We start from the raw sequence: 26363 nt of genomic DNA, 5'->3' as shown, positions 1-26363 counted from the left end.
TCCTCCACAGGAGAGGGAGAGGCATACAATGCCGTACCGCTTATGGACACTGCTTTGACGACTGGTCCTCGTTAGTATAGTGGACAGTATCTCCGCTTGTCACGCGGAAGACCGGGGTTCGATTCCCCGACGGGGAGGCTTCTTCTTTACCACGGACAAACACCTTGTATGAGCTCGTGCTCTGCCGTGGAAACTGCTGATAAAGCCAACCCTGCCGTTCAAGACTCACCTGAGGGTGGTAAGCTAATTCTATTTGAAAGGTTTTACTTTCAAGATAGCATTTGCATTGGTTTGTAAAAGTTTGGTTTATGCATGTTTGACCTAAGTTTGTGTGGCATTTCCACTATTGCATTTCCAATCTGACCAGCAGGGTTCACCAGTGTGGCCATCCGAATGCGTTGAAACATTAGAGGATGGAGCAAATGTAATAAGAATCTGCCCCATCACCAGATGACCGGCAAACCCTGTCTAAGAGGATGTCCCTGAATCCAGTAGTACGTGGAAGACCAGTGTCTAGAATTCGCATGAGATTTTTAGGAACTTTCTGGAGGCTAAATGAACAAATCCTTCATATCCTTGGATTGCAGGTGGATTCCTCCACAGGAGAGGGAGAGCTCCTCTTCCTGCCCCTCTTGGCCAAAATGAAAGGCTTAAATAACAATAACTCCCATAAAGCATGTCCAGTATTAATTGACTTCTCAACGGCTGAGCATACAATGCCGTACCACCCAGGGACACTGCTGTGACGACCGGTCCTCGTTAGTATAGTGGACAGTATCTCCGCCTGTCACGCGGAAGACCGGGGTTCGATTCCCCGACGGGGAGACTTCTTCTTTACCACGGACAAACACCTTGTATGAGCTCATGCTCTGCCGTGGAAACTGCTGATAAAGCCAACCCTGCCGTTCAAGACTCACCTGAGGGTGGTAAGCTAATTCTATTTGAAAGGTTTTACTTTCAAGATAGCATTTGCATTGGTTTGTAAAAGGTTGGTTTATGCATGTTTGACCTAAGTTTGTGTGGCATTTCCACTGTTGCATTTCCAATCTGACCAGCAGGGTTCACCAGTGTGGCCATCCGAATGCGTTGAAACATTAGAGGATGGAGCAAATGTAATAAGAATCTGCCCCATCACCAGATGACCTGCAAACCCTGTCTAAGAGGATGTCCCTGAATCCAGTAGTACGTGGAAGACCAGTGTCTGGAATTCGCATGAGATTTTTAAGAACTTTCTGGAGGCTAAATGAACAAACCCTTCATCTCCTTGGATTGCAGGTGGATTCCTCCACAGGAATGCTTCTTCTTTACCACGGACAAACACCTTGTATGAGCTCATGCTCTGCCGTGGAAACTGCTGATAAAGCCAACCCTGCCGTTCAAGACTCACCTGAGGGTGGTAAGCTAATTCTATTTGAAAGGTTTTACTTTCAAGATAGCATTTGCATTGGTTTGTAAAAGGTTGGTTTATGCATGTTTGACCTAAGTTTGTGTGGCATTTCCAGTGTTGCATTTCCAATCTGACCAGCAGGGGTCACCAGTGTGGCCTTCCGAATGCGTTGAAACAGTTAATCAATTTGCAAAGCAATCAGTTGAAAGCTTTGAAAAGCTTTGTTTCTCCCAACACTACCCTTTTGTGATTGGTAAACCTTACAATCATGCTGCTGACCCAAGATTTGAAGTTGTGAACTGGGAAAGTGGCAATGGTTTGACCAACACCCAGCTCCAAACAAAAAGTCTTCTGTTTTTGAACAAAGGCATTTAGCTCTACTGTGAGCAGAGCATCCAAAAATACCAATAACTCGCAAACGTTCCCCTCCACGGAAATCTTTAGTAAAAGGCGAAATATTTATGCGTGAATGAAGAGAAACTCGAGCTGTAACCATGAGACGTTGGGACAATGTGCTATCACACACATGCCACCATGCTCAGCAAGGGTAATGTCTGGTGCAGGCTCCTCCCACCCAGATTTTTGTCTTTTTTTGTTAAAAACAATAATATAGCCATTTCCATTAGAGGATGGAGCAAATGTAATAAGAATCTGCCCCATCACCAGATGACCGGCAAACCCTGTCTAAGAGGATGTCCCTGAATCCAGTAGTACGTGGAAGACCAGTGTCTAGAATTCGCTTGATATTTTAATGGAACTTTCTGGAGGCTAAATGAACAAACCCTTCATCTCCTTGGATTGCAGGTGGATTCCTCCACAGGAGAGGGAGAGGCATACAATGCCGTACCGCTCAGGGACACTGCTGTGACGACCGGTCCTCGTTAGTATAGTGGACAGTATCTCCGCCTGTCACGCGGAAGACCGGGGTTCGATTCACCGACTGGGAGGCTTCTTCTTTACCACGGACAAACACCTTGTATGAGCTCGTGCTCTGCCGTGGAAACTGCTGATAAAGCCAACCCTGCCGTTCAAGACTCACCTGAGGGTGGTAAGCTAATTCTATTTGAAAGGTTTTACTTTCAAGATAGCATTTGCATTGGTTTGTAAAAGGTTGGTTTATGCATGTTTGACCTAAGTTTGTGTGGCATTTCCACTATTGCATTTCCAATCTGACCAGCAGGGTTCACCAGTGTGGCCATCCGAATGCGTTGAAACATTAGAGGATGGAGCAAATGTAATAAGAATCTGCCCCATCACCAGATGACCGGCAAACCCTGTCTAAGAGGATGTCCCTGAATCCAGTAGTACGTGGAAGACCAGTGTCTAGAATTCGCATGAGATTTTTAGGAACTTTCTGGAGGCTAAATGAACAAACCCTTCATATCCTTGGATTGCAGGTGGATTCCTCCACAGGAGAGGGAGAGCTCCTCTTCCTGCCCCTCTTGGCCAAAATGAAAGGCTTAAATAACAATAACTCCCATAAAGCATGTCCAGTATTAATTGACTTCTCAACGGCTGAGCATACAATGCCGTACCGCCCAGGGACACTGCTGTGACGACCGGTCCTCGTTAGTATAGTGGACAGTATCTCCGCCTGTCACGCGGAAGACCGGGGTTCGATTCCCCGACGGGGAGGCTTCTTCTTTACCACGGACAAACACCTTGTATGAGCTCATGCTCTGCTGTGGAAACTGCTGATAAAGCCAACCCTGCCGTTCAAGTCTCACCTGAGGGTGGTAAGCTAATTCTATTTGAAAGGTTTTACTTTCAAGATAGCATTTGCATTGGTTTGTAAAAGGTTGGTTTATGCATGTTTGACCTAAGTTTGTGTGGCATTTCCACTGTTGCATTTCCAATCTGACCAGCAGGGGTCACCAGTGTGGCCTTCCGAATGCGTTGAAACAGTTAATCAATTTGCAAAGCAATCAGTTGAAAGCTTTGAAAAGCTTTGTTTCTCCCAACACTACCCTTTTGTGTTTGGTAAACCTTACAATCATTCTGCTGACCCAAGATTTGAAGTTGTGAACTGGGAAAGTGGCAATGGTTTGACCAAAACCCAGCTCCAAACAAAAAGTCTTCTGTTTTTGAACAAAGGCATTTAGCTCTACTGTGAGCAGAGCATCCAAAAATACCAATAACTCGCAAATGTTCCCCTCCACGGAAATCTTTAGTAAAAGGCGAAAGATTTATGCGTGAATGAAGAGAAACTCGAGCTGTAACCATGAGTCGTTGGGACAATGTGCTATCACACACATGCCACCATGCTCAGCAAGGGTAATGTCTGGTGCAGGCTCCTCCCACCCAGCTTTTTGTCTTTTTTTGTTAAAAACAATAATATAGCCATTTCCATTAGAGGATGGAGCAAATGTAATAAGAATCTGCCCCATCACCAGATGACCGGCAAACCCTGTCTAAGAGGATGTCCCTGAATCCAGTAGTACGTGGAAGACCAGTGTCTAGAATTCGCTTGATATTTTAATGGAACTTTCTGGAGGCTAAATGAACAAACCCTTCATCTCCTTGGATTGCAGGTGGATTCCTCCACAGGAGAGGGAGAGGCATACAATGCCGTACCGGTCAGGGACACTGCTGTGACGACCGGTCCTCGTTAGTATAGTGGACAGTATCTCTGCCTGTCACGCGGAAGACCGGGGTTCGATTCCCCGACGTGGAGGCTTATTCTTTACCACGGACAAACACCTTGTATGAGCTCGTGCTCTGCCGTGGAAACTGCTGATAAAGCCAACCCTGCCGTTCAAGACTCACCTGAGGGTGGTAAGCTAATTCTATTTGAAAGGTTTTACTTTCACGATAGCATTTGCATTGGTTTGTAATAGGTTGGTTTATGCATGTTTGACCTAAGTTTGTGTGGCATTTCCACTATTGCATTTCCAATCTGACCAGCAGGGTTCACCAGTGTGGCCATCCGAATGCGTTGAAACATTAGAGGATGGAGCAAATGTAATAAGAATCTGCCCCATCACCAGATGACCGGCAAACCCTGTCTAAGAGGATGTCCCTGAATCCAGTAGTACGTGGAAGACCAGTGTCTAGAATTCGCTTGATATTTTAATGGAACTTTCTGGAGGCTAAATGAATAAACCCTTCATCTCCTTGGATTGCAGGTGGATTCCTCCACAGGAGAGGGAGAGGCATACAATGCCGTACCGCTTATGGACACTGCTTTGACGACTGGTCCTCGTTAGTATAGTGGACAGTATCTCCGCTTGTCACGCGGAAGACCGGGGTTCGATTCCCCGACGGGGAGGCTTCTTCTTTACCACGGACAAACACCTTGTATGAGCTCGTGCTCTGCCGTGGAAACTGCTGATAAAGCCAACCCTGCCGTTCAAGACTCACCTGAGGGTGGTAAGCTAATTCTATTTGAAAGGTTTTACTTTCAAGATAGCATTTGCATTGGTTTGTAAAAGTTTGGTTTATGCATGTGTGACCTAAGTTTGTGTGGCATTTCCACTATTGCATTTCCAATCTGACCAGCAGGGTTCACCAGTGTGGCCATCCGAATGCGTTGAAACATTAGAGGATGGAGCAAATGTAATAAGAATCTGCCCCATCACCAGATGACCGGCAAACCCTGTCTAAGAGGATGTCCCTGAATCCAGTAGTACGTGGAAGACCAGTGTCTAGAATTCGCATGAGATTTTTAGGAACTTTCTGGAGGCTAAATGAACAAATCCTTCATATCCTTGGATTGCAGGTGGATTCCTCCACAGGAGAGGGAGAGCTCCTCTTCCTGCCCCTCTTGGCCAAAATGAAAGGCTTAAATAACAATAACTCCCATAAAGCATGTCCAGTATTAATTGACTTCTCAACGGCTGAGCATACAATGCCGTACCGCCCAGGGACACTGCTGTGACGACCGGTCCTCGTTAGTATAGTGGACAGTATCTCCGCCTGTCACGCGGAAGACCGGGGTTCGATTCCCCGACGGGGAGGCTTCTTCTTTACCACGGACAAACACCTTGTATGAGCTCATGCTCTGCTGTGGAAACTGCTGATAAAGCCAACCCTGCCGTTCAAGTCTCACCTGAGGGTGGTAAGCTAATTCTATTTGAAAGGTTTTACTTTCAAGATAGCATTTGCATTGGTTTGTAAAAGGTTGGTTTATGCATGTTTGACCTAAGTTTGTGTGGCATTTCCACTGTTGCATTTCCAATCTGACCAGCAGGGTTCACCAATGTGGCCATCCGAATGCGTTGAAACATTAGAGGATGGAGCAAATGTAATAAGAATCTGCCCCATCACCAGATGACCGGCACACCCTGTCTAAGAGGATGTCCCTGAATCCAGTAGTACGTGGAAGACCAGTGTCTGGAATTCGCATGAGATTTTTAGGAACTTTCTGGAGGCTAAATGAACAAACCCTTCATCTCCTTGGATTGCAGGTAGATTCCTCCACAGGAAGGCTTCTTCTTTACCACGGACAAACACCTTGTATGAGCTCATGCTCTGCCGTGGAAACTGCTGATAAAGCCAACCCTGCCGTTCAAGACTCACCTGAGGGTGGTAAGCTAATTCTATTTGAAAGGTTTTACTTTCAAGATAGCATTTGCATTGGTTTGTAAAAGGTTGGTTTATGCATGTTTGACCTAAGTTTGTGTGGCATTTCCACTGTTGCATTTCCAATCTGACCAGCAGGGTTCACCAGTGTGGCCATCCGAATGCGTTGAAACATTAGAGGATGGAGCAAATGTAATAAGAATCTGCCCCATCACCAGATGACCTGCAAACCCTGTCTAAGAGGATGTCCCTGAATCCAGTAGTACGTGGAAGACCAGTGTCTGGAATTCGCATGAGATTTTTAAGAACTTTCTGGAGGCTAAATGAACAAACCCTTCATCTCCTTGGATTGCAGGTGGATTCCTCCACAGGAATGCTTCTTCTTTACCATGGACAAACACCTTGTATGAGCTCATGCTCTGCCGTGGAAACTGCTGATAAAGCCAACCCTGCCGTTCAAGACTCACCTGAGGGTGGTAAGCTAATTCTATTTGAAAGGTTTTACTTTCAAGATAGCATTTGCATTGGTTTGTAAAAGGTTGGTTTATGCATGTTTGACCTAAGTTTGTGTGGCATTTCCAGTGTTGCATTTCCAATCTGACCAGCAGGGGTCACCAGTGTGGCCTTCCGAATGCGTTGAAACAGTTAATCAATTTGCAAAGCAATCAGTTGAAAGCTTTGAAAAGCTTTGTTTCTCCCAACACTACCCTTTTGTGATTGGTAAACCTTACAATCATGCTGCTGACCCAAGATTTGAAGTTGTGAACTGGGAAAGTGGCAATGGTTTGACCAACACCCAGCTCCAAACAAAAAGTCTTCTGTTTTTGAACAAAGGCATTTAGCTCTACTGTGAGCAGAGCATCCAAAAATACCAATAACTCGCAAACGTTCCCCTCCACGGAAATCTTTAGTAAAAGGCGAAATATTTATGCGTGAATGAAGAGAAACTCGAGCTGTAACCATGAGACGTTGGGACAATGTGCTATCACACACATGCCACCATGCTCAGCAAGGGTAATGTCTGGTGCAGGCTCCTCCCACCCAGATTTTTGTCTTTTTTTGTTAAAAACAATAATATAGCCATTTCCATTAGAGGATGGAGCAAATGTAATAAGAATCTGCCCCATCACCAGATGACCGGCAAACCCTGTCTAAGAGGATGTCCCTGAATCCAGTAGTACGTGGAAGACCAGTGTCTAGAATTCGCTTGATATTTTAATGGAACTTTCTGGAGGCTAAATGAACAAACCCTTCATCTCCTTGGATTGCAGGTGGATTCCTCCACAGGAGAGGGAGAGGCATACAATGCCGTACCGCTCAGGGACACTGCTGTGACGACCGGTCCTCGTTAGTATAGTGGACAGTATCTCCACCTGTCACGCGGAAGACCGGGGTTCGATTCACCGACTGGGAGGCTTCTTCTTTACCACGGACAAACACCTTGTATGAGCTCGTGCTCTGCCGTGGAAACTGCTGATAAAGCCAACCCTGCCGTTCAAGACTCACCTGAGGGTGGTAAGCTAATTCTATTTGAAAGGTTTTACTTTCAAGATAGCATTTGCATTGGTTTGTAAAAGGTTGGTTTATGCATGTTTGACCTAAGTTTGTGTGGCATTTCCACTATTGCATTTCCAATCTGACCAGCAGGGTTCACCAGTGTGGCCATCCGAATGCGTTGAAACATTAGAGGATGGAGCAAATGTAATAAGAATCTGCCCCATCACCAGATGACCGGCAAACCCTGTCTAAGAGGATGTCCCTGAATCCAGTAGTACGTGGAAGACCAGTGTCTAGAATTCGCATGAGGTTTTTAGGAACTTTCTGGAGGCTAAATGAACAAACCCTTCATCTCCTTGGATTGCAGGTGGATTCCTCCACAGGAGAGGGAGAGCTCCTCTTCCTGCCCCCTTGGCCAAAATGAAAGGCTTAAATAACAATAACTCCCATAAAGCATGTCCAGTATTAATTGACTTCTCAACGGCTGAGCATACAATGCCGTACCGCTCAGGGACACTGCTGTGACGACCGGTCCTCGTTAGTATAGTGGACAGTATCTCCGCCTGTCACGCGGAAGGCCGGGGTTCGATTCCCCGACGGGGAGGCTTCTTCTTTACCACGGACAAACACCTTGTATGAGCTCATGCTCTGCTGTGGAAACTGCTGATAAAGCCAACCCTGCCATTCAAGACTCACCTGAGGGTGGTTAGCTAATTCTATTTGAAAGGTTTTACTTTCAAGATAGCATTTGCATTGGTTTGTAAAAGGTTGGTTTATGCATGTTTGACCTGAGTTTGTGTGGCATTTCCAGTGTTGCATTTCCAATCTGACCAGCAGGGGTCACCAGTGTGGCCTTCCGAATGCGTTGAAACAGTTAATCAATTTGCAAAGCAATCAGTTGAAAGCTTTGAAAAGCTTTGTTTCTCCCAACACTACCCTTTTGTGATTTGTAAACCTTACAATCATTCTGCTGACCCAAGATTTGAAGTTGTGAACTGGGAAAGTGGCAATGGTTTGACCAACACCCAGCTCCAAACAAAAAGTCTTCTGTTTTTGAACAAAGGCATTTAGGTCTACTGTGAGCAGAGCATCCAAAAATACCAATAACTCGCAAACGTTCCCCTCCACGGAAATCTTTAGTAAAAGGCGAAAGATTTATGCGTGAATGAAGAGAAACTCAAGCTGTAACTATGAGACGTTGGGACAATGTGCTATCACACACATGCCACCATGCTCAGCAAGGGTAATGTCTGGTGCAGGCTCCTCCCACCCAGATTTTTGTCTTTTTTTGTTAAAAACAATAATATAGCCATTTCCATTAGAGGATGGAGCAAATGTAATAAGAATCTGCCCCATCACCAGATGACCGGCAAACCCTGTCTAAGAGGATGTCCCTGAATCCAGTAGTACGTGGAAGACCAGTGTCTAGAATTCGCTTGATATTTTAATGGAACTTTCTGGAGGCTAAATGAACAAACCCTTCATCTCCTTGGATTGCAGGTGGATTCCTCCACAGGAGAGGGAGAGGCATACAATGCCGTACCGCTCAGGGACACTGCTGTGACGACCGGTCCTCGTTAGTATAGTGGACAGTATCTCCACCTGTCACGCGGAAGACCGGGGTTCGATTCACCGACTGGGAGGCTTCTTCTTTACCACGGACAAACACCTTGTATGAGCTCGTGCTCTGCCGTGGAAACTGCTGATAAAGCCAGCCCTGCCGTTCAAGACTCACCTGAGGGTGGTAAGCTAATTCTATTTGAAAGGTTTTACTTTCAAGATAGCATTTGCATTGGTTTGTAAAAGGTTGGTTTATGCATGTTTGACCTAAGTTTGTGTGGCATTTCCACTATTGCATTTCCAATCTGACCAGCAGGGTTCACCAGTGTGGCCATCCGAATGCGTTGAAACATTAGAGGATGGAGCAAATGTAATAAGAATCTGCCCCATCACCAGATGACCGGCAAACCCTGTCTAAGAGGATGTCCCTGAATCCAGTAGTACGTGGAAGACCAGTGTCTAGAATTCGCATGAGGTTTTTAGGAACTTTCTGGAGGCTAAATGAACAAACCCTTCATCTCCTTGGATTGCAGGTGGATTCCTCCACAGGAGAGGGAGAGCTCCTCTTCCTGCCCCCTTGGCCAAAATGAAAGGCTTAAATAACAATAACTCCCATAAAGCATGTCCAGTATTAATTGACTTCTCAACGGCTGAGCATACAATGCCGTACCGCTCAGGGACACTGCTGTGACGACCGGTCCTCGTTAGTATAGTGGACAGTATCTCCGCCTGTCACGCGGAAGGCCGGGGTTCGATTCCCAGACGGGGAGGCTTCTTCTTTACCACGGACAAACACCTTGTATGAGCTCATGCTCTGCTGTGGAAACTGCTGATAAAGCCAACCCTGCCGTTCAAGTCTCACCTGAGGGTAGTAAGCTAATTCTATTTGAAAGGTTTTACTTTCAAGATAGCATTTGCATTGGTTTGTAAAAGGTTGGTTTATGCATGTTTGACCTAAGTTTGTGTGGCATTTCCACTGTTGCATTTCCAATCTGACCAGCAGGGTTCACCAATGTGGCCATCCGAATGCGTTGAAACATTAGAGGATGGAGCAAATGTAATAAGAATCTGCCCCATCACCAGATGACCGGCACACCCTGTCTAACAGGATGTCCCTGAATCCAGTAGTACGTGGAAGACCAGTGTCTGGAATTCGCATGAGATTTTTAAGAACTTTCTGGAGGCTAAATGAACAAACCCTTCATCTCCTTGGATTGCAGGTGGATTCCTCCACAGGAATGCTTCTTCTTTACCACGGACAAACACCTTGTATGAGCTCATGCTCTGCCGTGGAAACTGCTGATAAAGCCAACCCTGCCGTTCAAGACTCACCTGAGGGTGGTAAGCTAATTCTATTTGAAAGGTTTTACTTTCAAGATAGCATTTGCATTGGTTTGTAAAAGGTTGGTTTATGCATGTTTGACCTAAGTTTGTGTGGCATTTCCAGTGTTGCATTTCCAATCTGACCAGCAGGGGTCACCAGTGTGGCCTTCCGAATGCGTTGAAACAGTTAATCAATTTGCAAAGCAATCAGTTGAAATCTTTGAAAAGCTTTGTTTCTCCCAACACTACCCTTTTGTGACTGGTAAACCTTACAATCATGCTGCTGACCCAAGATTTGAAGTTGTGAACTGGGAAAGTGGCAATGGTTTGACCACCACCCAGCTCCAAACAAAAAGTCTTCTGTTTTTGAACAAAGGCATTTAGCTCTGCTGTGAGCAGAGCATCCAAAAATACCAATAACTCGCAAACGTTCCCCTCCACGGAAATCTTTAGTAAAAGGCGAAAGATTTATGCGTGAATGAAGAGAAACTCGAGCTGTAACCATGAGACGTTGGGACAATGTGCTATCACACACATGCCACCATGCTCAGCAAGGGTAATGTCTGGTGCAGGCTCCTCCCACCCAGCTTTTTGTCTTTTTTTGTTAAAAACAATAATATAGCCATTTCCATTAGAGGATGGAGCAAATGTAATAAGAATCTGCCCCATCACCAGATGACCGGCAAACCCTGTCTAAGAGGATGTCCCTGAATCCAGTAGTACGTGGAAGACCAGTGTCTAGAATTCTCATGAGGTTTTTAGGAACTTTCTGGAGGCTAAATGAACAAACCCTTCATCTCCTTGGATTGCAGGTGGATTCCTCCACAGGAGAGGGAGAGCTCCTCTTCCTGCCCCCCTTGGCCAAAATGAAAGGCTTAAATAACAATAACTCCCATAAAGCATGTCCAGTCTTAATTGACTCCTCAACGGCTGAGCATACAATGCCGTACCGCTCAGGGACACTGCTGTGACGACCGGTCCTCGTTAGTATAGTGGACAGTATCTCCGCCTGTCACGCGGAAGACCGGGGTTCGATTCCCCGACGGGGAGGCTTCTTCTTTACCACGGACAAACACCTTGTATGAGCTCATGCTCTGCTGTGGAAACTGCTGATAAAGCCAACCCTGCCGTTCAAGACTCACCTGAGGGTGGTAAGCTAATTCTATTTGAAAGGTTTTACTTTCAAGATAGCATTTGCATTGGTTTGTAAAAGGTTGGTTTATGGATGTTTGACCTGAGTTTGTGTGGCATTTCCAGTGTTGCGTTTCCAATCTGACCAGCAGGGTTCACCAGTGTGGCCATCCGAATGCGTTGAAACATTAGAGGATGGAGCAAATGTAATAAGAATCTGCCCCATCACCAGATGACCGGCAAACCCTGTCTAAGAGGAAACAGTTAATTAATTTGCAAAGCAATCAGTTGAAAGCTTTGAAAAGCTCTGTTTCTCCCAACACTACCCTTTTGTGATTGGTAAACCTTACAATCATTCTGCTGACCCAAGATTTGAAGTTGTGAACTGGGAAAGTGGCAATGGTTTGACCAAAACCCAGCTCCAAACAAAAAGTCTTCTGTTTTTGAACAAAGGCATTTAGCTCTACTGTGAGCAGAGCATCCAAAAATACCAATAACTCGCAAACGTTCCCCTCCACGGAAATCTTTAGTAAAAGGCGAAAGATTTATGCGTGAATGAAGAGAAACTCGAGCTGTAACCATGAGACGTTGGGACAATGTGCTATCACACACATGCCACCATACTCAGCAAGGGTAATGTCTGGTGCAGGCTCCTCCCACCCAGCTTTTTGTCTTTTTTTGTTAAAAACAATAATATAGCCATTTCCATTAGAGGATGGAGCAAATGTAATAAGAATCTGCCCCATCACCAGATGACCGGCAAACCCTGTCTAAGAGGATGTCCCTGAATCCAGTAGTACGTGGAAGACCAGTGTCTAGAATTCGCTTGATATTTTAATGGAACTTTCTGGAGGCTAAATGAACAAACCCTTCATCTCCTTGGATTGCAGGTGGATTCCTCCACAGGAGAGGGAGAGGCATACAATGCTGTACCGCTCAGGGACACTGCTTTGACGACCGGTCCTCATAAGTATAGTGGACAGTATCTCCGCCTGTCACGCAGAAGACCGGGGTTCGATTCCCCGACGGGGAGGCTTCTTCTTTACCACGGACAAACACCTTGTATGAGCTTGTGCTCTGCCGTGGAAACTGCTGATAAAGCCAACCCTGCCATTCAAGACTCACCTGAGGGTGGTAAGCTAATTCTATTTGAAAGATTTTACTTTCAAGATAGCATTTGCATTGGTTTGTAAAAGGTTGGTTTATGCATGTTTGACCTAAGTTTGTGTGGCATTTCCACTATTGCATTTCCAATCTGACCAGCAGGGTTCACCAGTGTGGCCATCCGAATGCGTTGAAACATTAGAGGATGGAGCAAATGTAATAAGAATCTGCCCCATCACCAGATGACCGGCAAACCCTGTCTAAGAGGATGTCCCTGAATCCAGTAGTACGTGGAAGACCAGTGTCTAGAATTCGCTTGATATTTTAATGGAACTTACTGGAGGCTAAATAAACAAACCCTTCATCTCCTTGGATTGCAGGTGGATTCCTCCACAGGAGAGGGAGAGGCATACAATGCCGTACCGCTCAGGGACACTGCTTTGACGACCGGTCCTCGTTAATATAGTGGACAGTATCTCCGCCTGTCACGCGGAAGACCGGGGTTCGATTCCCCGACGGGGAGGCTTCTTCTTTAACACGGACAAACACCTTGTATGAGCTCGTGCTCTGCTGTGGAAACTGCTGATAAAGCCAACCCTGCCGTTCAAGACTCACCTGAGGGTGGTTAGCTAATTCTTTTTGAAAGGTTTTACTTTCAAGATAGCATTTGCATTGGTTTGTAAAAGGTTGGTTTATGCATGTTTGACCTGAGTTTGTGTGGCATTTCCAGTGTTGCATTTCCAATCTGACCAGCAGGGGTCACCAGTGTGGCCTTCCGAATGCGTTGAAACAGTTAATCAATTTGCAAAGCAATCAGTTGAAAGCTTTGAAAAGCTTTGTTTCTCCCAACACTACCCTTTTGTGATTGGTAAACCTTACAATCATTCTGCTGACCCAAGATTTGAAGTTGTGAACTGGGAAAGTGGCAATGGTTTGACCACCACCCAGCTCCAAACAAAAAGTCTTCTGTTTTTGAACAAAGGCGTTTAGCTCTACTGTGAGCAGAGCATCCAAAAATACCAATAACTCGCAAACGTTCCCCTCCACGGAAATCTTTAGTAAAAGGCGAAAGATTTATGCGTGAATGAAGAGAAACTCGAGCTGTAACCATGAGACGTTGGGACAATGTGCTATCACACACATGCCACCATGCTCAGCAAGGGTAATGTCTGGTGCAGGCTCCTCCCACCCAGCTTTTTGTCTTTTTTTGTTAAAAACAATAATATAGCCATTTCCATTAGAGGATGGAGCAAATGTAATAAGAATCTGCCCCATCACCAGATGACCGGCAAACCCTGTCTAAGAGGATGTCCCTGAATCCAGTAGTACGTGGAAGACCAGTGTCTAGAATTCGCTTGATATTTTAATGGAACTTTCTGGAGGCTAAATGAACAAACCCTTCATCTCCTTGGATTGCAGGTGGATTCCTCCACAGGAGAGGGAGAGGCATACAATGCCGTACCGCTCAGGGACACTGCTTTGACGACCGGTCCTCGTTAGTATAGTGGACAGTATCTCCGCTTGTCACGCGGACGACCGGGGTTCGATTCCCCGACGGGGAGGCTTCTTCTTTACCACGGACAAACACCTTGTATGAGCTCGTGCTCTGCCGTGGAAACTGCTGATACAGCCAACCCTGCCGTTCAAGACTCACCTGAGGGTGGTAAGCTAATGCTATTTGAAAGGTTTTACTTTCAAGATAGCATTTGCATTGGTTTGTAAAAGTTTGGTTTATGCATGTTTGACCTAAGTTTGTGTGGCATTTCCACTATTGCATTTCCAATCTGACCAGCAGGGGTCACCAGTGTGGCCATCCGAATGCGTTGAAACATTAGAGGATGGAGCAAATGTAATAAGAATCTGCCCGATCACCAGATGACCGGCACACCCTGTCTAAGAGGATGTCCCTGAATCCAGTAGTACGTGGAAGACCAGTGTCTGGAATTCGCATGAGATTTTTAGGAACTTTCTGGAGGCTAAATGAACAAACCCTTCATATCCTTGGATTGCAGGTGGATTCCTCCACAGGAGAGGGAGAGCTCCTCTTCCTGCCCCTCTTGGCCAAAATGAAAGGCTTAGATAACAATAACTCCCATAAAGCATGTCCAGTATTAATTGACTTCTCAACGGCTGAGCATACAATGCCGTACCGCTCAGGGACACTGCTGTGACGACCGGTCCTCGTTAGTATAGTGGACAGTATCTCCGCCTGTCACGCGGAAGACCGGGGTTCGATTCCCCGACGGGGAGGCTTCTTCTTTACCACGGACAAACACCTTGTATGAGCTCATGCTCTGCCGTGGAAACTGCTGATAAAGCCAACCCTGCCGTTCAAGTCTCACCTGAGGGTGGTAAGCTAATTCTATTTGAAAGGTTTTACTTTCAAGATAGCATTTGCATTGGTTTGTAAAAGGTTGGTTTATGCATGTTTGACCTGAGTTTGTGTGGCATTTCCAGTGTTGCATTTCCAATCTGACCAGCAGGGGTCACCAGTGTGGCCTTCCGAATGCGTTGAAACAGTTAATCAATTTGCAAAGCAATCAGTTGAAAGCTTTGAAAAGCTTTGTTTCTCCCAACACTACCCTTTTGTGTTTGGTAAACCTTACAATCATTCTGCTGACCCAAGATTTGAAGTTGTGAACTGGGAAAGTGGCAATGGTTTGACCAAAACCCAGCTCCAAACAAAAAGTCTTCTGTTTTTGAACAAAGGCATTTAGCTCTACTGTGAGCAGAGCATCCAAAAATACCAACAACTCGCAAACGTTCCCCTCCACGGAAATCTTTAGTAAAAGGCGAAAGATTTATGCATGAATGAAGAGAAACTCGAGCTGTAACCATGAGTCGTTGGGACAATGTGCTATCACACACATGCCACCATGCTCAGCAAGGGTAATGTCTGGTGCAGGCTCCTCCCACCCAGCTTTTTGTCTTTTTTTGTTAAAAACGATAATATAGCCATTTCCATTAGAGGATGGAGCAAATGTAATAAGAATCTGCCCCATCACCAGATGACCGGCAAACCCTGTCTAAGAGGATGTCCCTGAATCCAGTAGTACGTGGAAGACCAGTGTCTAGAATTCGCTTGATATTTTAATGGAACTTTCTGGAGGCTAAATGAACAAACCCTTCATCTCCTTGGATTGCAGGTGGATTCCTCCACAGGAGAGGGAGAGGCATACAATGCCGTACCGCTCAGGGACACTGCTTTGACGACCGGTCCTCGTTAGTATAGTGGACAGTATCTCCGCTTGTCACGCGGACGACCGGGGTTCGATTCCCCGACGGGGAGGCTTCTTCTTTACCACGGACAAACACCTTGTATGAGCTCGTGCTCTGCCGTGGAAACTGCTGATACAGCCAACCCTGCCTTTCAAGACTCACCTGAGGGTGGTAAGCTAATGCTATTTGAAAGGTTTTACTTTCAAGATAGCATTTGCATTGGTTTGTAAAAGTTTGGTTTATGCATGTTTGACCTAAGTTTGTGTGGCATTTCCACTATTGCATTTCCAATCTGACCAGCAGGGGTCACCAGTGTGGCCATCCGAATGCGTTGAAACATTAGAGGATGGAGCAAATGTAATAAGAATCTGCCCGATCACCAGATGACCGGCACACCCTGTCTAAGAGGATGTCCCTGAATCCAGTAGTACGTGGAAGACCAGTGTCTGGAATTCGCATGAGATTTTTAGGAACTTTCTGGAGGCTAAATGAACAAACCCTTCATATCCTTGGATTGCAGGTGGATTCCTCCACAGGAGAGGGAGAGCTCCTCTTCCTGCCCCTCTTGGCCAAAATGAAAGGCTTAGATAACAATAACTCCCATAAAGCATGTCCAGTATTAATTGACTTCTCAACGGCTGAGCATACAATGCCGTACCGCTCAGGGACACTGCTGTGACTACCGGTCCTCGTTAGTATAGTGGACAGTATCTCCGCCTGTCACGCGGAAGACCGGGGTTCGATTCCCCGACGGGGAGGCTTCTTCTTTACCACGGACAAACACCTTGTATTAGGGCTGTGCCATATCATACCGTCCACGATAATACCGGTATAAAATTTTACATGATAAAAAATTGTCATATCGCGATATTGATGATATGATGACGTATGGCGTATTTACGACGTTACTTAGCGCGTGCACAACAACACAGCAGCATGTCAGCCTCCGGATCAGATCAAGATTTAGTTCCTAAAAAGGGCGCTACTTCAATAGTATGGAAGTTGTTTGAGTACAAGAGGTCAGATCTCCAACAACACAATTATTATTTTATTTTTTTGTCAAGTATGCATGAAAACTCGTTTCACCACTTCCCTACTAGCGTACATTTTGCATTCGCCTAATCTTCCTTCAGAGTTTCCGCAGTTCGGGTACAATAGTCAACACGATTAAACTCTTTCTAAGATGATTCAATGTTACTATTATTATATTTGTAAATAAAAGGTCTATGGTTTCGCATAACACAACTTTATCTTGCTGGACTTTATTGCTGTAACGTTAACTAAATCATCATGTTACTTTCTACCGGCCGGGTGTCTGTTAGAGCAAAACACTAGAGTCAGAGCACTTGTTCATCACGCGCACAGTAACTGAAATGTAAAACTGTTAAAAGAAAGGACTCGATAAACGATTGCATAGCTAGATGCTGTATATTATACACGACGCTACGCATCAATATTTATTTACTTTGTGCTTTGAACTGTTCAGTGCGGAGTATTCGACGCGCTGCGCGTGCGCGCTGTGACTCCGTGTTGCTTCAAGCGCATCATTCAGCGCTCGGGATGCGCATAAGAGCTGTGCGATATATTGGAGCCTTTCATATCATAATACTTTTGCGCAATGAAAGATTATTAATAGCCTTTGTTCTGTCCTATCGATCATATGTTGCTGCCTCATTAAACAGCTGTGCTATACATTTTAAACATGCCTCAATTTTATAGTAGACTAGGCTATATAATAATTAATCCTTTTGATTTGTTACCTTGTTTTTTTTTTTCATGAATGTACAATACAAAGAGCAATGTGTAAAGTTTTACCAGATTTAGTGTTACAATTGTCTCTTATTTATTCCCCACTAAATGTTTTTTTTTCCCTAAATGTTCCGATTTTATACAATTATTGTATAAATTAGGTATTGTATACCTCATTTGATGCTAATCCAAAAACTATGCAAGGCAACTGTTACATTTTGAAGGTTTGATTGGATTGCCGCTGTTTGTTTAAATTTTTTGTACTTCAAAGTTTAGGTAAATTTTATTAGGTGACAATATTGTGCAGGCTTCTGAAGTTATTGTTAATATTGTTAATGTATTACTGTAGTTATTGTTAAAATAAAATGATAAGGAGTTATGTTATACTTTTTTTTTTGCACTAATGCTGCTGCCAGCCAGCTGCAATCACCAATAAAACATTGTTTCATATATATTTTTTCTATATCGTGATAAATATCATTATCGCAAATATTCTTGAAATATCGTGATATAATTTTTAGGCTATATCGCCCACCCCTACCTTGTATGAGCTCATGCTCTGCCGTGGAAACTGCTGATAAAGCCAACCCTGCCGTTCAAGTCTCACCTGAGGGTGGTAAGCTAATTCTATTTGAAAGGTTTTACTTTCAAGATAGCATTTGCATTGGTTTGTAAAAGGTTGGTTTATGCATGTTTGACCTGAGTTTGTGTGGCATTTCCAGTGTTGCATTTCCAATCTGACCAGCAGGGGTCACCAGTGTGGCCTTCCGAATGCGTTGAAACAGTTAATCAATTTGCAAAGCAATCAGTTGAAAGCTTTGAAAAGCTTTGTTTCTCCCAACACTACCCTTTTGTGTTTGGTAAACCTTACAATCATTCTGCTGACCCAAGATTTGAAGTTGTGAACTGGGAAAGTGGCAATGGTTTGACCAAAACCCAGCTCCAAACAAAAAGTCTTCTGTTTTTGAACAAAGGCATTTAGCTCTACTGTGAGCAGAGCATCCAAAAATACCAATAACTCGCAAACGTTCCCCTCCACGGAAATCTTTAGTAAAAGGCGAAAGATTTATGCATGAATGAAGAGAAACTCGAGCTGTAACCATGAGTCGTTGGGACAATGTGCTATCACACACATGCCACCATGCTCAGCAAGGGTAATGTCTGGTGCAGGCTCCTCCCAGCCAGCTTTTTGTCTTTTTTTGTTAAAAACAATAATATAGCCATTTCCATTAGAGGATGGAGCAAATGTAATAAGAATCTGCCCCATCACCAGATGACCGGCAAACCCTGTCTAAAAGGATGTCCCTGAATCCAGTAGTACGTGGAAGACCAGTGTCTAGAATTCGCTTGATATTTTAATGGAACTTTCTGGAGGCTAAATGAACAAACCCTTCATCTCCTTGGATTGCAGGTGGATTCCTCCACAGGAGAGGGAGAGGCATACAATGCCGTACCAAACAGGGACACTGCTTTGACAACCGGTCCTCGTTAGTATAGTGGACAGTATCTCCGCCTGTCACGCGGAAGACCGGGGTTCGATTCCCCGACGGGGAGGCTTCTTCTTTACCACGGACAAACACCTTGTATGAGCTCGTGCTCTGCCGTGGAAACTGCTGATAAAGCCAACCCTGCCGTTCAAGACTCACCTGAGGGTGGTAAGCTAATTCTATTTGAAAGGTTTTACTTTCAAGATAGCATTTGCATTGGTTTGTAATAGGTTGGTTTATGCATGTTTGACCTAAGTTTGTATGGCATTTCCACTATTGCATTTCCAATCTGACCAGCAGGGTTCACCAGTGTGGCCATCCGAATGCGTTGAAACATTAGAGGATGGAGCAAATGTAATAAGAATCTGCCCCATCACCAGATGACCGGCAAACCCTGTCTAAGAGGATGTCCCTGAATCCAGTAGTACGTGGAAGACCAGTGTCTAGAATTCGCTTGATATTTTAATGGAACTTTCTGGAGGCTAAATGAACAAACCCTTCATCTCCTTGGATTGCAGGTGGATTCCTCCACAGGAGAGGGAGAGGCACACAAAGCCGTACCGCTCAGGGACACTGCTTTGACGACCGGTCCTCGTTAGTATAGTGGACAGTATCTCCGCCTGTCACGCGGAAGACCGGGGTTCGATTCCCCGACGGGGAGGCTTCTTCTTTACCACGGACAAACACCTTGTATGAGCTCGTGCTCTGCCGTGGAAACTGCTGATAAAGCCAACCCTGCCGTTCAAGACTCACCTGAGGGTGGTAAGCTAATTCTATTTGAAAGGTTTTACTTTCAAGATAGCATTTGCATTGGTTTGTAATAGGTTGGTTTATGCATGTTTGACCTAAGTTTGTGTGGCATTTCCACTATTGCATTTCCAATCTGACCAGCAGGGTTCACCAGTGTGGCCATCCGAATGCGTTGAAACATTAGAGGATGGAGCAAATGTAATAAGAATCTGCCCCATCACCAGATGACCGGCAAACCCTGTCTAAGAGGATGTCCCTGAATCCAGTAGTACGTGGAAGACCAGTGTCTAGAATTCGCTTGATATTTTAATGGAACTTTCTGGAGGCTAAATGAACAAACCCTTCATCTCCTTGGATTGCAGGTGGATTCCTCCACAGGAGAGGGAGAGGCACACAAAGCCGTACCGCTCAGGGACACTGCTTTGACGACCGGTCCTCGTTAGTATAGTGGACAGTATCTCCGCCTGTCACGCGGAAGACCGGGGTTCGATTCCCCGACGGGGAGGCTTCTTCTTTACCACGGACAAACACCTTGTATGAGCTCGTGCTCTGCCGTGGAAACTGCTGATAAAGCCAACCCTGCCGTTCAAGTCTTACCTGAGGGTAGTAAGCTAATTCTATTTGAAAGGTTTTACTTTCAAGATAGCATTTGCATTGGTTTGTAAAAGGTTGGTTTATGCATGTTTGACCTAAGTTTGTGTGGCATTTCCACTGTTGCATTTCCAATCTGACCAGCAGGGTTCACCAATGTGGCCATCCGAATGCGTTGAAACATTAGAGGATGGAGCAAATGTAATAAGAATCTGCCCCATCACCAGATGACCGGCACACCCTGTCTAAGAGGATGTCCCTGAATCCAGTAGTACGTGGAAGACCAGTGTCTGGAATTCGCATGAGATTTTTAGGAACTTTCTGGAGGCTAAATGAACAAACCCTTCATCTCCTTGGATTGCAGGTAGATTCCTCCACAGGAAGGCTTCTTCTTTACTACGGACAAACACCTTGTATGAGCTCATGCTCTGCCATGGAAACTGCTGATAAAGCCAACCCTGCCGTTCAAGACTCACCTGAGGGTGGTAAGCTAATTCTATTTGAAAGGTTTTACTTTCAAGATAGCATTTGCATTGGTTTGTAAAAGGTTGGTTTATGCATGTTTGACCTAAGTTTGTGTGGCATTTCCACTGTTGCATTTCCAATCTGACCAGCAGGGTTCACCAGTGTGGCCATCCGAATGCGTTGAAACATTAGAGGATGGAGCAAATGTAATAAGAATCTGCCCCATCACCAGATGACCTGCAAACCCTGTCTAAGAGGATGTCCCTGAATCCAGTAGTACGTGGAAGACCAGTGTCTGGAATTCGCATGAGATTTTTAAGAACTTTCTGGAGGCTAAATGAACAAACCCTTCATCTCCTTGGATTGCAGGTGGATTCCTCCACAGGAATGCTTCTTCTTTACCACGGACAAACACCTTGTATGAGCTCATGCTCTGCCGTGGAAACTGCTGATAAAGCCAACCCTGCCGTTCAAGACTCACCTGAGGGTGGTAAGCTAATTCTATTTGAAAGGTTTTACTTTCAAGATAGCATTTGCATTGGTTTGTAAAAGGTTGGTTTATGCATGTTTGACCTAAGTTTGTGTGGCATTTCCAGTGTTGCATTTCCAATCTGACCAGCAGGGGTCACCAGTGTGGCCTTCCGAATGCGTTGAAACAGTTAATCAATTTGCAAAGCAATCAGTTGAAAGCTTTGAAAAGCTTTGTTTCTCCCAACACTACCCTTTTGTGACTGGTAAACCTTACAATCATGCTGCTGACCCAAGATTTGAAGTTGTGAACTGGGAAAGTGGCAATGGTTTGACCACCACCCAGTTCCAAACAAAAAGTCTTCTGTTTTTGAACAAAGGCATTTAGCTCTGCTGTGAGCAGAGCATCCAAAAATACCAATAACTCGCAAACGTTCCCCTCCACGGAAATCTTTAGTAAAAGGCGAAAGATTTATGCGTGAATGAAGAGAAACTCGAGCTGTAACCATGAGACGTTGGGACAATGTGCTATCACACACATGCCACCATGCTCAGCAAGGGTAATGTCTGGTGCAGGCTCCTCCCACCCAGCTTTTTGTCTTTTTTTGTTAAAAACAATAATATAGCCATTTCCATTAGAGGATGGAGCAAATGTAATAAGAATCTGCCCCATCACCAGATGACCGGCAAACCCTGTCTAAGAGGATGTCCCTGAATCCAGTAGTACGTGGAAGACCAGTGTCTAGAATTCTCATGAGGTTTTTAGGAACTTTCTGGAGGCTAAATGAACAAACCCTTCATCTCCTTGGATTGCAGGTGGATTCCTCCACAGGAGAGGGAGAGCTCCTCTTCCTGCCCCCCTTGGCCAAAATGAAAGGCTTAAATAACAATAACTCCCATAAAGCATGTCCAGTCTTAATTGACTCCTCAACGGCTGAGCATACAATGCCGTACCGCTCAGGGACACTGCTGTGACGACCGGTCCTCGTTAGTATAGTGGACAGTATCTCCGCCTGTCACGCGGAAGACCGGGGTTCGATTCCCCGACGGGAAGGCTTCTTCTTTACCACGGACAAACACCTTGTATGAGCTCATGCTCTGCTGTGGAAACTGCTGATAAAGCCAACCCTGCCGTTCAAGACTCACCTGAGGGTGGTAAGCTAATTCTATTTGAAAGGTTTTACTTTCAAGATAGCATTTGCATTGGTTTGTAAAAGGTTGGTTTATGCATGTTTGACCTGAGTTTGTGTGGCATTTCCAGTGTTGCGTTTCCAATCTGACCAGCAGGGTTCACCAGTGTGGCCATCCGAATGCGTTGAAACATTAGAGGATGGAGCAAATGTAATAAGAATCTGCCCCATCACCAGATGACCGGCAAACCCTGTCTAAGAGGAAACAGTTAATTAATTTGCAAAGCAATCAGTTGAAAGCTTTGAAAAGCTCTGTTTCTCCCAACACTACCCTTTTGTGATTGGTAAACCTTACAATCATTCTGCTGACCCAAGATTTGAAGTTGTGAACTGGGAAAGTGGCAATGGTTTGACCAAAACCCAGCTCCAAACAAAAAGTCTTCTGTTTTTGAACAAAGGCATTTAGCTCTACTGTGAGCAGAGCATCCAAAAATACCAATAAATCGCAAACGTTCCCCTCCACGGACATCTTTAGTAAAAGGCGAAAGATTTATGCGTGAATGAAGAGAAACTCGAGCTGTAACCATGAGATGTTGGGACAATGTGCTATCACACACATGCCACCATACTCAGCAAGGGTAATGTCTGGTGCAGGCTCCTCCCACCCAGCTTTTTGTCTTTTTTTGTTAAAAACAATAATATAGCCATTTCCATTAGAGGATGGAGCAAATGTAATAAGAATCTGCCCCATCACCAGATGACCGGCAAACCCTGTCTAAGAGGATGTCCCTGAATCCAGTAGTAAGTGGAAGACCAGTGTCTAGAATTCGCTTGATATTTTAATGGAACTTTCTGGAGGCTAAATGAACAAACCCTTCATCTCCTTGGATTGCAGGTGGATTCCTCCACAGGAGAGGGAGAGGCATACAATGCCGTACCGCTCAGGGACACTGCTTTGACGACCGGTCCTCATAAGTATAGTGGACAGTATCTCCGCCTGTCACGCAGAAGACCGGGGTTCGATTCCCCGACGGGGAGGCTTCTTCTTTACCACGGACAAACACCTTGTATGAGCTTGTGCTCTGCCGTGGAAACTGCTGATAAAGCCAACCCTGCCATTCAAGACTCACCTGAGGGTGGTAAGCTAATTCTATTTGAAAGATTTTACTTTCAAGATAGCATTTGCATTGGTTTGTAAAAGGTTGGTTTATGCATGTTTGACCTAAGTTTGTGTGGCATTTCCACTATTGCATTTCCAATCTGACCAGCAGGGTTCACCAGTGTGGCCATCCGAATGCGTTGAAACATTAGAGGATGGAGCAAATGTAATAAGAATCTGCCCCATCACCAGATGACCGGCAAACCCTGTCTAAGAGGATGTCCCTGAATCCAGTAGTACGTGGAAGACCAGTGTCTAGAATTCGCTTGATATTTTAATGGAACTTACTGGAGGCTAAATAAACAAACCCTTCATCTCCTTGGATTGCAGGTGGATTCCTCCACAGGAGAGGGAGAGGCATACAATGCCGTACCGCTCAGGGACACTGCTGTGACGACCGGTCCTCGTTAATATAGTGGACAGTATCTCCGCCTGTCACGCGGAAGACCGGGGTTCGATTCACCGACTGGGAGGCTTCTTCTTTACCACGGACAAACACCTTGTATGAGCTCGTGCTCTGCCGTGGAAACTGCTGATAAAGCCAACCCTGCCGTTCAAGACTCACCTGAGGGTGGTAAGCTAATTCTATTTGAAAGGTTTTACTTTCAAGATAGCATTTGCATTGGTTTGTAAAAGGTTGGTTTATGCATGTTTGACCTAAGTTTGTGTGGCATTTCCACTATTGCATTTCCAATCTGACCAGCAGGGTTCACCAGTGTGGCCATCCGAATGCGTTGAAACATTAGAGGATGGAGCAAATGTAATAAGAATCTGCCCCATCACCAGATGACCGGCAAACCCTGTCTAAGAGGATGTCCCTGAATCCAGTAGTACGTGGAAGACCAGTGTCTAGAATTCGCATGAGGTTTTTAGGAACTTTCTGGAGGCTAAATGAACAAACCCTTCATCTCCTTGGATTGCAGGTGGATTCCTCCACAGGAGAGGGAGAGCTCCTCTTCCTGCCCCCTTGGCCAAAATGAAAGGCTTAAATAACAATAACTCCCATAAAGCATGTCCAGTATTAATTGACTTCTCAACGGCTGAGCATACAATGCCGTACCGCTCAGGGACACTGCTGTGACGACCGGTCCTCGTTAGTATAGTGGACAGTATCTCCGCCTGTCACGCGGAAGGCCGGGGTTCGATTCCCCGACGGGGAGGCTTCTTCTTTACCACGGACAAACACCTTGTATGAGCTCATGCTCTGCTGTGGAAACTGCTGATAAAGCCAACCCTGCCATTCAAGACTCACCTGAGGGTGGTTAGCTAATTCTATTTGAAAGGTTTTACTTTCAAGATAGCATTTGCATTGGTTTGTAAAAGGTTGGTTTATGCATGTTTGACCTGAGTTTGTGTGGCATTTCCAGTGTTGCATTTCCAATCTGACCAGCAGGGGTCACCAGTGTGGCCTTCCGAATGCGTTGAAACAGTTAATCAATTTGCAAAGCAATCAGTTGAAAGCTTTGAAAAGCTTTGTTTCTCCCAACACTACCCTTTTGTGATTTGTAAACCTTACAATCATTCTGCTGACCCAAGATTTGAAGTTGTGAACTGGGAAAGTGGCAATGGTTTGACCAACACCCAGCTCCAAACAAAAAGTCTTCTGTTTTTGAACAAAGGCATTTAGCTCTACTGTGAGCAGAGCATCCAAAAATACCAATAACTCGCAAACGTTCCCCTCCACGGAAATCTTTAGTAAAAGGCGAAAGATTTATGCGTGAATGAAGAGAAACTCAAGCTGTAACTATGAGACGTTGGGACAATGTGCTATCACACACATGCCACCATGCTCAGCAAGGGTAATGTCTGGTGCAGGCTCCTCCCACCCAGATTTTTGTCTTTTTTTGTTAAAAACAATAATATAGCCATTTCCATTAGAGGATGGAGCAAATGTAATAAGAATCTGCCCCATCACCAGATGACCGGCAAACCCTGTCTAAGAGGATGTCCCTGAATCCAGTAGTACGTGGAAGACCAGTGTCTAGAATTCGCTTGATATTTTAATGGAACTTTCTGGAGGCTAAATGAACAAACCCTTCATCTCCTTGGATTGCAGGTGGATTCCTCCACAGGAGAGGGAGAGGCATACAATGCCGTACCGCTCAGGGACACTGCTGTGACGACCGGTCCTCGTTAGTATAGTGGACAGTATCTCCACCTGTCACGCGGAAGACCGGGGTTCGATTCACCGACTGGGAGGCTTCTTCTTTACCACGGACAAACACCTTGTATGAGCTCGTGCTCTGCCGTGGAAACTGCTGATAAAGCCAGCCCTGCCGTTCAAGACTCACCTGAGGGTGGTAAGCTAATTCTATTTGAAAGGTTTTACTTTCAAGATAGCATTTGCATTGGTTTGTAAAAGGTTGGTTTATGCATGTTTGACCTAAGTTTGTGTGGCATTTCCACTATTGCATTTCCAATCTGACCAGCAGGGTTCACCAGTGTGGCCATGCGAATGCGTTGAAACATTAGAGGATGGAGCAAATGTAATAAGAATCTGCCCCATCACCAGATGACCGGCAAACCCTGTCTAAGAGGATGTCCCTGAATCCAGTAGTACGTGGAAGACCAGTGTCTAGAATTCGCATGAGGTTTTTAGGAACTTTCTGGAGGCTAAATGAACAAACCCTTCATCTCCTTGGATTGCAGGTGGATTCCTCCACAGGAGAGGGAGAGCTCCTCTTCCTGCCCCCTTGGCCAAAATGAAAGGCTTAAATAACAATAACTCCCATAAAGCATGTCCAGTATTAATTGACTTCTCAACGGCTGAGCATACAATGCCGTACCGCTCAGGGACACTGCTGTGACGACCGGTCCTCGTT

General features: G+C 45.2%; 23 non-coding genes across 23 annotated transcripts; 11 read left to right on the top strand and 12 right to left on the bottom strand.

Moving 5' to 3' along the window:
- Nucleotides 1-753: 753 nt before the first annotated feature.
- Nucleotides 754-825, top strand: trnad-guc (transfer RNA aspartic acid (anticodon GUC)). Its single transcript has one exon. It is a non-coding gene; the product is annotated as a tRNA-Asp (tRNA).
- Nucleotides 826-1760: 935 nt separating this feature from the next.
- On the bottom strand, nucleotides 1761-1876 carry LOC148974654 (U5 spliceosomal RNA). Its single transcript, XR_016146295.1, has one exon. It is a non-coding gene; the product is annotated as a U5 spliceosomal RNA (small nuclear RNA).
- A 1074-nt stretch (nucleotides 1877-2950) lies between these two features.
- On the top strand, nucleotides 2951-3022 carry trnad-guc (transfer RNA aspartic acid (anticodon GUC)). The gene has a single exon. It is a non-coding gene; the product is annotated as a tRNA-Asp (tRNA).
- Nucleotides 3023-3487: 465 nt separating this feature from the next.
- LOC148974652 (U5 spliceosomal RNA) lies at nucleotides 3488-3603 on the bottom strand. The gene has a single exon (XR_016146130.1). It is a non-coding gene; the product is annotated as a U5 spliceosomal RNA (small nuclear RNA).
- Nucleotides 3604-5271: 1668 nt separating this feature from the next.
- On the top strand, nucleotides 5272-5343 carry trnad-guc (transfer RNA aspartic acid (anticodon GUC)). The gene has a single exon. It is a non-coding gene; the product is annotated as a tRNA-Asp (tRNA).
- Nucleotides 5344-6748: 1405 nt separating this feature from the next.
- On the bottom strand, nucleotides 6749-6864 carry LOC148974650 (U5 spliceosomal RNA). Its single transcript, XR_016146294.1, has one exon. It is a non-coding gene; the product is annotated as a U5 spliceosomal RNA (small nuclear RNA).
- A 1073-nt stretch (nucleotides 6865-7937) lies between these two features.
- On the top strand, nucleotides 7938-8009 carry trnad-guc (transfer RNA aspartic acid (anticodon GUC)). The gene has a single exon. It is a non-coding gene; the product is annotated as a tRNA-Asp (tRNA).
- A 465-nt stretch (nucleotides 8010-8474) lies between these two features.
- LOC148974648 (U5 spliceosomal RNA) lies at nucleotides 8475-8590 on the bottom strand. The gene has a single exon (XR_016146301.1). It is a non-coding gene; the product is annotated as a U5 spliceosomal RNA (small nuclear RNA).
- Nucleotides 8591-10670: 2080 nt separating this feature from the next.
- LOC148974647 (U5 spliceosomal RNA) lies at nucleotides 10671-10786 on the bottom strand. The gene has a single exon (XR_016146125.1). It is a non-coding gene; the product is annotated as a U5 spliceosomal RNA (small nuclear RNA).
- Nucleotides 10787-11266: 480 nt separating this feature from the next.
- trnad-guc (transfer RNA aspartic acid (anticodon GUC)) lies at nucleotides 11267-11338 on the top strand. Its single transcript has one exon. It is a non-coding gene; the product is annotated as a tRNA-Asp (tRNA).
- Nucleotides 11339-11878: 540 nt separating this feature from the next.
- LOC148974645 (U5 spliceosomal RNA) lies at nucleotides 11879-11994 on the bottom strand. Its single transcript, XR_016146205.1, has one exon. It is a non-coding gene; the product is annotated as a U5 spliceosomal RNA (small nuclear RNA).
- Nucleotides 11995-13511: 1517 nt separating this feature from the next.
- Nucleotides 13512-13627, bottom strand: LOC148974644 (U5 spliceosomal RNA). Its single transcript, XR_016146204.1, has one exon. It is a non-coding gene; the product is annotated as a U5 spliceosomal RNA (small nuclear RNA).
- A 1074-nt stretch (nucleotides 13628-14701) lies between these two features.
- Nucleotides 14702-14773, top strand: trnad-guc (transfer RNA aspartic acid (anticodon GUC)). Its single transcript has one exon. It is a non-coding gene; the product is annotated as a tRNA-Asp (tRNA).
- A 465-nt stretch (nucleotides 14774-15238) lies between these two features.
- Nucleotides 15239-15354, bottom strand: LOC148974642 (U5 spliceosomal RNA). The gene has a single exon (XR_016146276.1). It is a non-coding gene; the product is annotated as a U5 spliceosomal RNA (small nuclear RNA).
- A 1074-nt stretch (nucleotides 15355-16428) lies between these two features.
- On the top strand, nucleotides 16429-16500 carry trnad-guc (transfer RNA aspartic acid (anticodon GUC)). Its single transcript has one exon. It is a non-coding gene; the product is annotated as a tRNA-Asp (tRNA).
- Nucleotides 16501-18471: 1971 nt separating this feature from the next.
- On the bottom strand, nucleotides 18472-18587 carry LOC148974640 (U5 spliceosomal RNA). Its single transcript, XR_016146260.1, has one exon. It is a non-coding gene; the product is annotated as a U5 spliceosomal RNA (small nuclear RNA).
- A 386-nt stretch (nucleotides 18588-18973) lies between these two features.
- On the top strand, nucleotides 18974-19045 carry trnad-guc (transfer RNA aspartic acid (anticodon GUC)). The gene has a single exon. It is a non-coding gene; the product is annotated as a tRNA-Asp (tRNA).
- Nucleotides 19046-19567: 522 nt separating this feature from the next.
- On the top strand, nucleotides 19568-19639 carry trnad-guc (transfer RNA aspartic acid (anticodon GUC)). Its single transcript has one exon. It is a non-coding gene; the product is annotated as a tRNA-Asp (tRNA).
- Nucleotides 19640-20161: 522 nt separating this feature from the next.
- On the top strand, nucleotides 20162-20233 carry trnad-guc (transfer RNA aspartic acid (anticodon GUC)). Its single transcript has one exon. It is a non-coding gene; the product is annotated as a tRNA-Asp (tRNA).
- Nucleotides 20234-21638: 1405 nt separating this feature from the next.
- On the bottom strand, nucleotides 21639-21754 carry LOC148974636 (U5 spliceosomal RNA). Its single transcript, XR_016146124.1, has one exon. It is a non-coding gene; the product is annotated as a U5 spliceosomal RNA (small nuclear RNA).
- A 1092-nt stretch (nucleotides 21755-22846) lies between these two features.
- Nucleotides 22847-22960, bottom strand: LOC148974635 (U5 spliceosomal RNA). The gene has a single exon (XR_016146305.1). It is a non-coding gene; the product is annotated as a U5 spliceosomal RNA (small nuclear RNA).
- Nucleotides 22961-24629: 1669 nt separating this feature from the next.
- On the top strand, nucleotides 24630-24701 carry trnad-guc (transfer RNA aspartic acid (anticodon GUC)). Its single transcript has one exon. It is a non-coding gene; the product is annotated as a tRNA-Asp (tRNA).
- A 465-nt stretch (nucleotides 24702-25166) lies between these two features.
- Nucleotides 25167-25282, bottom strand: LOC148974633 (U5 spliceosomal RNA). Its single transcript, XR_016146271.1, has one exon. It is a non-coding gene; the product is annotated as a U5 spliceosomal RNA (small nuclear RNA).
- Between the last annotated feature and the right edge of the window lie 1081 nt (nucleotides 25283-26363).

This window comes from Pimephales promelas, chromosome 13 (genome assembly GCF_988280905.1).
Source record: "Pimephales promelas chromosome 13, fPimPro1.hap1.1, whole genome shotgun sequence".
Taxonomy (NCBI): domain Eukaryota; kingdom Metazoa; phylum Chordata; class Actinopteri; order Cypriniformes; family Leuciscidae; genus Pimephales; species Pimephales promelas.
This window is presented reverse-complemented; position numbering and strand designations above follow the sequence as displayed.